Below are 9136 nucleotides of genomic sequence, written 5' to 3'. Positions count from 1 at the left end.
AATTCAAAAATGGATTGAGTAGGCAAAAGAAAGAATCAGTGAACTTGAAGACAGGATAATGGGAATTTTCAAATTTAAGGAACATAAAGAAAAAGGATTGAAAAAAGGTGAACAGAGCCTAAGAGACCTGCAGGACATCATCAGTCAGACCAACATATAATTTGTGAGAATACCAGAATACCATAAAAAGAAAAGGGAACAGAGAATATTTAAAGAAATAATGGCTGAAAACTTCCGAAATATGATGAAAGATATGAATATAAACATCCAAGAAGCTCAACAAACTCCAAGAAAGATGAAATTAAGACATTCCCAGATTTTAAGAAAGGCTGAGGAAGTTTGTGACCACTAGGCCTGTCCTGCAAAAAATGCTTAAGGGAGTCTTACAAGGTGAAATGAAAGGACATTAAACTCAAAGCCATTAGAGAAATAAAGATCTCAATAAAGGTAAATGGGCAATTATAAAAGCTAGTGTTCTCTTCCCCTAAGCGGCCTGAGGTGACCTCTGAAAATGGTTCGCTATTCGTTTGACCCAGAAAATCCTACGAAATCATGTAAATCAAAGGTTCAAATCTTCGTGTTCACTTTAAGAACACACATGAAACTGCCCAGGCCATCAAGGGTATGCATATCCGAAAAGCCACCAAGTACCTGAAAGACGTCACTTTACAGAAGCAGTGTGTGCCATTCCGTCACTACAATGGTGGAGTCGGTAGGTGTGCCCAGGCCAAACAGTGTGGCTGGACACAGGGTCAGTGGCCCAAGAAGAGTGCTGAATTTTTACTGCACATGCTTAAAAATGCAGAGAGTAATGCTGAACTTAAGGGTTTGGATATTGATTCTCTGGTCATTGAGCACATCCAGGTGAACAAAGCCCCCAAGATGCGACATAGAACATACAAGGCTCATGGTCGGATTAACCCATACATGAGCTCTGCCTGCCACATTGAGATGATCCTTACTGAAAAAGAGCAGATTGTTCCTAAACCAGAAGAGGAGGTTGCACAGAAGAAAAAGATATCCCAGAAAAAACTGAAGAAACAAAAACTTATGGCCTGGGAGTAAATTCTGCAGAATAAATGCAAAAAAAAAAAAAAAAAAAAGCTAGTGTTATTGTAACAATGGCTTATGGCTGCACCTTTTGTTTTCTACATGATTTAAGAGACTGGTATGTTTAAAGAAAATTATTAGAGTAAAAGCTAGTATTAATGTAATTTTGGTTTTTAACTCCAAATCTTGTTGTCTACACAATTAACACTAATGCATTTATTTGTTTGTTTATTTATTTATTTATTAAGAGAGGGAATGAGCAGGGGGAGGGGCAGAGGGAGAGGGACAAGCAGACTCCCCGCTGAGTGTGGAGCCTGACATGGGGCTCGATCTCGGGACCCTGAGATCATCACCTGAGCCAAATTCACTTAACTGACTGAGCCACCCAAGCACCCTAACACTAATGCATTTTAAAGAATTATTAACTTATGTTTGGGGACATACAGTGTATAAAGATATAATTGTGTGATATCAACAACTGAAAGAAATGGGTAAGGACCTGTATATAGAGAGAGTTTTTGTATGTCAGTATAAATTCAAATTAGAGTGTTACAACTTTAAGATGCTAGGTATAATTCCCATGGTAACCACAAAGAAAATAGCCATAGAATATACACAAAAGGAAATGAGAAAGGAATTTAAATACTTCAATACAAAAAAAACCTCCAAATAAACACAAAAGAAGACAGTAAATTAGCATGAAATGAGTGACAAAAAGGCTCTAAGTCATGTAGAAAACAAATAGAACACTGACAGAAGTAAGTCCCTACTTATCAGTAATTACTTTAAATGCAAATGGTTTAAACTCTCCAAACAAAAGACAGAGATTAGAAAAAGGATAAAAACACATGATCCAACTATGTGCTTTCTGTAAGAGACTCACCTGATATCCAAAGACACAGCAGGTTGATATCAAAAGGATAAAAAAAGATGTTCCATGCAAATAGTAACCAAAAGAGAATAGGGGTGGCTATACTGATATCAGACTTTAAATAAATAAACTATTAACTAAAATAGACTTTAAATCAAAAACAGGTTATAAGAGGGGCACCTGGGTGGCTCAGTTGGTTGAGCACCCGATCTTGATTTCAGCTCAGCTCATGATTTCAGGCTCATGGGATCAAGCCCATGTCAGGCTCCCCATTCAGTGGGGAATCTGCTTCTCTCTCTCTCCTGTGACCCCTCCCCCCACTCTCTCTTTCTCTCACTAAAATAGCTAAAATGTTTTTTAAAAAACAGGTTATAAGAGATAAAGACGGACAGTGTGTATATATATATATATATAGTCTGCGTCTCCCTCTCCCTCTACCCCTCCCCTGCTTGTGCATGTGCTCTCTCTCACTCTCAGATAAATAAATAAAATCTTTTTTAAAAGGCGGGGGCAGGGAGAGGGAGAAGTGAGCTCCCCACTGAGCAGGGAGCCCTATGTGGGGCTCGATTCTAGGACCCTGGGATCATGACCTGAGCCAAAGGCAGATGCTTAACCAATTGAGCCACCTAGGCACCCAAATAAACAAAATCTTAAAAAAAAAAAAAAAAAAGATTAAAGCCAAGGTAAATAAAATAAAGAATAGAAAAACAATAGAGAAAAGCAATGAAACCAAAAGTTAGTTCTTTGAAAAAAACAAAACTGACAAACTTTTAGCTAAATAGACCAAGAAAAAAAGAACACTCAAATTAACTAAAATCAAAAATGGAAGTGGGGACCTTCTTACCAATTCTACAGAAATAAAAAGGATTATAAGAGAGTACTATGAAGGGGCGCCTGGGTGGCTCAGTCGTTAGGCGTCTGCCTTCTGCTCAGGTCATGATCCCGGGGTCCTGGGATCGAGCCCCGCATCGGGCTACCTGCTCCGCGGGAAGCCTGCTTCTTCCTATCCCATTCTCCCTGCTTGTGTTCCTTCTCTCTCTGTGTCTCTCTCTGTCAAATAAATGAATAAAATCTTAAAAAAAAAGAGAGAGAGAGAGAGTACTATGACTATCGTACACCAACAAGTTGGATAACCTAGGTGAAATGGAAAAATTCTAGACACAAAAAACTTACCAAGACCAAATCATAAAAAAAAAGAAAATCCAGGGGCACCTGGGTGGCTCAGTCATTAAGGGTCTGCCTTCGGCTCAGGTCATGATCCCAGGGTCCTGGGATAGAGCCCAGCATCCGGCTCCCTGCTCAGTGGGAAGCCTGCTTCTCCCTTTCCCACTCCCCCTGCTTGTGTTCCCTCTCTCGCTGTGTTTCTGTCAAATAAATAAATAAAATCTTTAAAAAAAAAAAAAAAGGAAAGAAAATCTGAATAGACCTAGGACTAGTAAGAAGATTGAATCAGGAATCAAAAATCTTCCAACAAAGAAAAGCCCTGGACCTGATGCTTTCACTGGTTAATTCTATGAAATATTAAAAGAAGAACTAATACCAATCCTTCTCAGATTTTTCCCAAAAATTACAGAGTAGGAAACACTTCCTAACTCATTTATGAGACCGGCATAACCCTGATACTAACACCACACAAAGACACTACAAGAGCAGATAGTTACAGACCAATATCCCTTATGAATACTGATGAAAAATCCTCAACAAAATATTAGCAAACAGAATTCAGCAGCATATTAAAAGGATTATACACAAGATCAAGTGGGATTTATTCCTGGAATGCAAGGATGAACAACATAAAAAATCAATCAGTGTGATACTCCACATCAACAGAATGAAGAGGAAAAACCCACATGATAATCTCGATTGATGAAAAAAAGTATTTGAGAAAATTCAACACCCTTTCATGATAAAATCACTCAATAAACTAGGAATAAAAGGAAGGTATATTTACATAATAAAAGCCATGTATGAAAAAGCCACAGTGAACATCATATTCAAAGGTGAAAGACTGAAAGCATTTCCTCTAAGATCAGAAACAAAGCAAGGGGGGGCACCTGGGTGGCTCAGTCAGTTAAGCGTCTGCCTTCGGCTCAGGTCATGATCCTGGGGTCCTGGGATCGAGCCCCCACATTGGGCTCTCTCCTCAGCAGGGAGTCTGCTTATCCCTCTCCCACTGCCCCTCCCCACCACTCGTTCTCTCTCACGCACACACACCCATGCACATACTCCCTCTCTCTCTCTCAAATAAGTAAATTTTTAAAAAAATCTTTAAGAAAAAAATACTGGAGTTCTAGCCAGAGCAATTAAACAAGAAAAATAAATAAATGGCATCTAAATCAGAAAGGAAGAATTACAATGATCTTTGTCTACAGATTCTATAGATAATATAAGCTTATATTTTGAAAACCCTAAAATTCCACAAAACAAATGTTAAAACAAATGAATCCAGCAAAGTAGCAGGATAGAGTCAGCACACAAAAATCAGTTGCATTTCTATACACAAATAATGCACAATCTGAAAATGAAATTATAAAAACAGTTCCATTTACAATAGCATCAAAAACATTAAAATGTTAAGAATTAACCTAATCAAGGAGGTGAAAGACTTGTACAATGAAAACTACAAAACATTGCTGAAAGAAATTAAAGAAGTCAAGTACTTGGAAACATATCCCACGTTCATGAATTGGAAGAGTTAATACTATTAAAATGTCAAGTGATCTACAGAGTCAATGCAATCCTATCAAAATCTCAGTTTCTTTTTTGGCAGAAATAGGGAAACTCATCCTAAAATTCATATGGAAGCTTAAGGAACCCCAAATAAGCAAAATAATCTTGAAAAAGAAGATCAAAACTGGAGGACTCATGTTTCCTGATTTCAAAACTTACTACAAAGCTACAGTAATCAAAGCACTGTGGTAATGGCATAAAGACAGATATAGATCAATGGAATAGAAGAGAGAGCCCAGAAATGAACCCTCACACATGTGGTCAAATGAATTTTGACAAGGATACCAAGACCATTCAATGGGAAAAAAGATAGTCTTTTCAATAAATGGTGCTGGAAAAATTGGGTATCCATATGCCAAAGAATGAAGATGGACCCTTATTTGACACTGTATACAAAAAATAATTCAAAATGGGTCAAGGAAGGACCTTAATGTAAGACCTAAAACAGTCAAACTCAGAAGAGATCCTAGGACAGAAGCTTCATGACATTGGATTTAGCAATGATTTCTTGGATATAACACAAAAGGCACAGGTAAGAAAAGAAAAAAATAGACGAATTGGGCTTCATAAAAATTAAAAGATTTTGTGCATTAAAAGATATCCACACAGTAAAGGGTCAGCTCACAGGAGAAAATAGTTGCAAATCATATACCCAAACAGGGATTAATATCCAAAATATATAAAGAACTCCTGAAAATCAACAACAACAAGAAAGAACCAAATTAAAAAATGGGCAAAGAACTTGAATAGACATTTCTCCAAGGAACATATATGATTGGCCAAGCACATGAAAAGATGTTCAACATCACTGATCATCAGGGAAACGCAAATTGAAACTACATGGAGATAACACCTCACACCCATTAGGATGGCTACTGTCAAAAACCCAGAAAATAAGTGTTGGCAAAGCTGTGGAGAAACTGGAACCTTCATGCACTGTGATGGGAATGGAAAATGGTACAGCTCCTGTGGAAAGCAGTATGGTTCCTCAAAAAATTAAAAATAGAATTACCATATGGTCCAGCAACTCTGCTCTATATATACCCAAAAGAATTGAAAGTAGGGTCTCAAAGAGATATCTGAGCCCCATGTTCAAGCAGCATTATTTATAATAGGTGAAACATGGAAGTAACCCAAGTGTCCATCAACAGATGGATGGACCAACAAAAGGTGGTATATAAATACTATGAAATATTATTCAGCCTTAAAAAGGAAGGAAATTCTGACACAGGCTACGAGTATGAGCCTCAAGGACATTATGCTAAGTGAAGCAAGCCAGTAACAAAAAAATAAATACTGTATGATTCCACTGGTATGATGAACTGAGTGTCGTCAAAATCATAAAGACAGAAAGTAGGATGGTGGTTGCCAGGGTCTGGGGAGAGGGGAGAATGGGGTGTTATTGGTTAATGGGTACAGACTTCCAGTTTTACAAGATGGAAAGAATTGCGGGGGTGAATGGTGGTGATGCCTGCACAATGTGGGTGTATTGAATATCGTTGAACTGTACACTTAAAAATGATGAAGTTGGTAAATATTATGTGTATTTTACCACAATTTTAAAAAAAGAAGAGGGGCGGGGCACTTGGGTGGCTGAGTCAGTTAAGCATCCAACTCTTGACTCGGGCTCAGGTCATGATCTCAGGGTCATGATATGAGCAGAGTGTGGGGCTCCTTGCTCAGTGGGAAGCCTGCTAGATATTCTCTCCCTTTCCCTCTGCCCCTCCCCTCCTTTCTCTAAAATAAATATATATTTTTAAAGATTTTATTTGTTTATTTGACAGAGAGAGCTATAGCGAGAGAGGGAACACAAGCAGGGGCAGAGGGAGAGGGAGAAGCAGGCTTCCGTCTGAGCAGGGAGCCTGATGTGGGGCTCGATCCCAGGACCCCAGGATCATGACCTGAGCCGAAGGCAGACCCTTAATGACGGAGCCACCCAGGTGGCCCTATAAAATAAATAGATCTTAAAAAAAAAAAAAAAATGAAGAGGAAGAGGAAGAACAACCTGGAGAACCCTGGGGACTACACTGTTTGACCACAGGCACCATGGGGTTCATAGAAGACCTTGGTGTGGGCAGATCTAGAAGGACAACTCAGTAATGATGAGAAGTAGAGAAAGAGCCTGGCTCCTGGGGAGAATGGGAGGAGACAGGCTGGCAGGAACAGAAGTCAGGCTGGAACGCACTGAGAAATTCCATGGCATGGTCACAGCAAGGCCATACTGCAGACATCACTAGGAATGACACTCTAGAAAGGTCATCAGAAATACAGCAGGCAAGCTGGAGTGCACGGGCCACCTGTCAGAAGCTGTGAGCAGAAAGGACCTGAACTAAGGAGTAGCAGCAGAAATAGAAAAAAAAGGGAAGGAGAAAGGAAGGGATGGATAGAGGGAGAAAAAGAGAGAGGGGCTGATGTAGTGAGAGAAGAAATAGTAGGCCTGAAGAAGAAAAAGGCAGAGCCCATCAAGGTTCGTCCAATGGTATTATTGCCAACAGAAAAGGCGTCCTTAGGAATAGTAATAAAACATCCCACACGTGCTCATCAAATCCTACTATCCTGAGGAGTTCAAAAGAGAAGCTGGTCATGTAATATAGTAAAAACATTTCTCCCTCTGCCCTTGTCCATTTACTAAATAAAAAACGGGCAGGTACTGTGCCACAGAGCCTGCCCCGCTAGCGGTCCCCAGCATTCTAACTTGTAACAAGGGTGACACAAAGTGTGTCTGGGGGCGGGGGGCACAAAGAGGGTGACACAGCACTCGAGAGAAGCCTGCCCAGGAATCCACAGACACCCCCTACCCCCAAAGAGGCTTACAGCCGAGCAGGGCCTAAGGGCAGGCAGCTGGGACAACGCAAGGAAAAGCAAAGGGTCCGGCGCCGAGGAACCGCATGCCGCGGAGAGCGCGGTAAGGACACGCCAGGAGAAACAGTGAATCTGGTGTTGGCGGGGATGCGGAGAAAGGGGAACCCTCCTACACTGTTGGTGGGAATGCAAGCTGGTGCAGCCACTCTGGAAAACAGTATGGAGGTTCCTCAAAAAGTTGAAAATAGTGCTACCATATGATCCAGCAATTGCACTACTGGGTATTTACCCCAAAGATACAAAAGTAGGGACCCGAAAGGCTACGTGCACCCCGATGTTTATAGCAGCAATGTCCACAATAGCCAAACTGTGGAAAGAGCCAAGATGTCCATCAACAGATGAATGGATAAAGAAGATGTGGTATATATATACAATGGAATATTATGCAGCCATCAAAAGGAATAAGATCTTGCCATTTGCAACGACGTGGATGGAACTGGAGGGTATTATGCTGAGCGAAATAAGTCAAACAGAGAAAGACATGTATCATATGACCTCACTGATATGAGGAATTCTTAATCTCAGGAAACAAACTGAGGGTTGCTGGAGTGGGGGGTGGGGTGGGAGGGATGGGGTGACTGGGTGATGGACACTGGGGAGGGTATGTGTTCTGGTAAGCGCTGTGAATTGTGCAGGACTGTTGAATCTCAGATCTGTACCTCTGAAACAAATAATGCAATATATGTTAAGAAAGAAAAAAAGAAGAAGAATGTAGCAGGAGGGGAAGAATGAAGGGGGGGAAATCGGAGGGGGAGAAGAACCATGAGAGACAATGGACTCTGAAAAACAAACTGAGGGTTCTAGAGGGGAGGGGGTTGGGAGGATGGGTTAGCCTGGTGATGGGTATTGAGGAGGGCACGTTCTGCATGGAGCACTGGGTGTTATGCACAAACAATGAATCATGGAACACTATATCTAAAACTAATGATGTAATGTATGGGGATTAACATAACAATAAAAAAAATTAAAAAAAAAAAGAAAAAAGAAACAGTGAATCTGGGCTGGAGCCAGACCCGGAGCAGGCGTTAATGCCGTCATCCTGAAAGTGACGATGGAGCACAGAGGGGTGCCAGCGAGAGAGCCACGTGGAGGTGAAACAGACAGAAGTGGCTGCGGAGTTGGGTCAGAGGCCTGGCCAATGCGCAGGGGCTAATGGACGCACCGCTAAGAATTCCCGCTAAGAAATGAAATTGCACAGAAACATTTGCTTGTCCGCAAACTAAGGGGTAGGGAACCTGCAGTGTGTTGCCTCTCTGAGGCTGAGAAAAAGCGCTGGGGTTAGCCTGCACCTGTTTCCCATCCCCTCCTGTAGCGGAGGCCAGCTGCTGGTCTGAGTAACAGCGCTTCCTGTCTTCTGCTAACCCGCCCGCGAGACGCTCCTGGGGGCATGAGCCTTGTGGTTCCAGTTCACACACAATGTGTCCCCACCATGTCTTCTGCTACTGATGACAGGCACCTGAGGCCACCTGACACAGACGGTTTTCCGTGACAACTGATAAAATGATAAAGATTTAATGTTGCTACGATCTTGCCAAGAGAACTGCCCCGTTTCCTGTATATGCAATGTTCTGCTTAGGCAACGGTCTGTATCCATACTATTTCACCCCTCCTTCTCCCACCCTC

General features: G+C 41.4%; 1 pseudogene; it reads left to right on the top strand.

Moving 5' to 3' along the window:
- The first annotated feature begins 511 nt into the window (after positions 1-511).
- LOC116640614 lies at positions 512-1065 on the top strand (annotated as a pseudogene).
- Positions 1066-9136: the final 8071 nt, after the last annotated feature.

This window comes from Phoca vitulina, unplaced genomic scaffold (assembly GCF_004348235.1).
Source record: "Phoca vitulina isolate PV1807 unplaced genomic scaffold, GSC_HSeal_1.0 scaffold20, whole genome shotgun sequence".
Taxonomy (NCBI): Eukaryota; Metazoa; Chordata; class Mammalia; order Carnivora; family Phocidae; genus Phoca; species Phoca vitulina.
The sequence above is the reverse complement of the archived record's forward strand: the minus strand, read 5'-3'. Positions and strand labels throughout refer to the sequence as shown.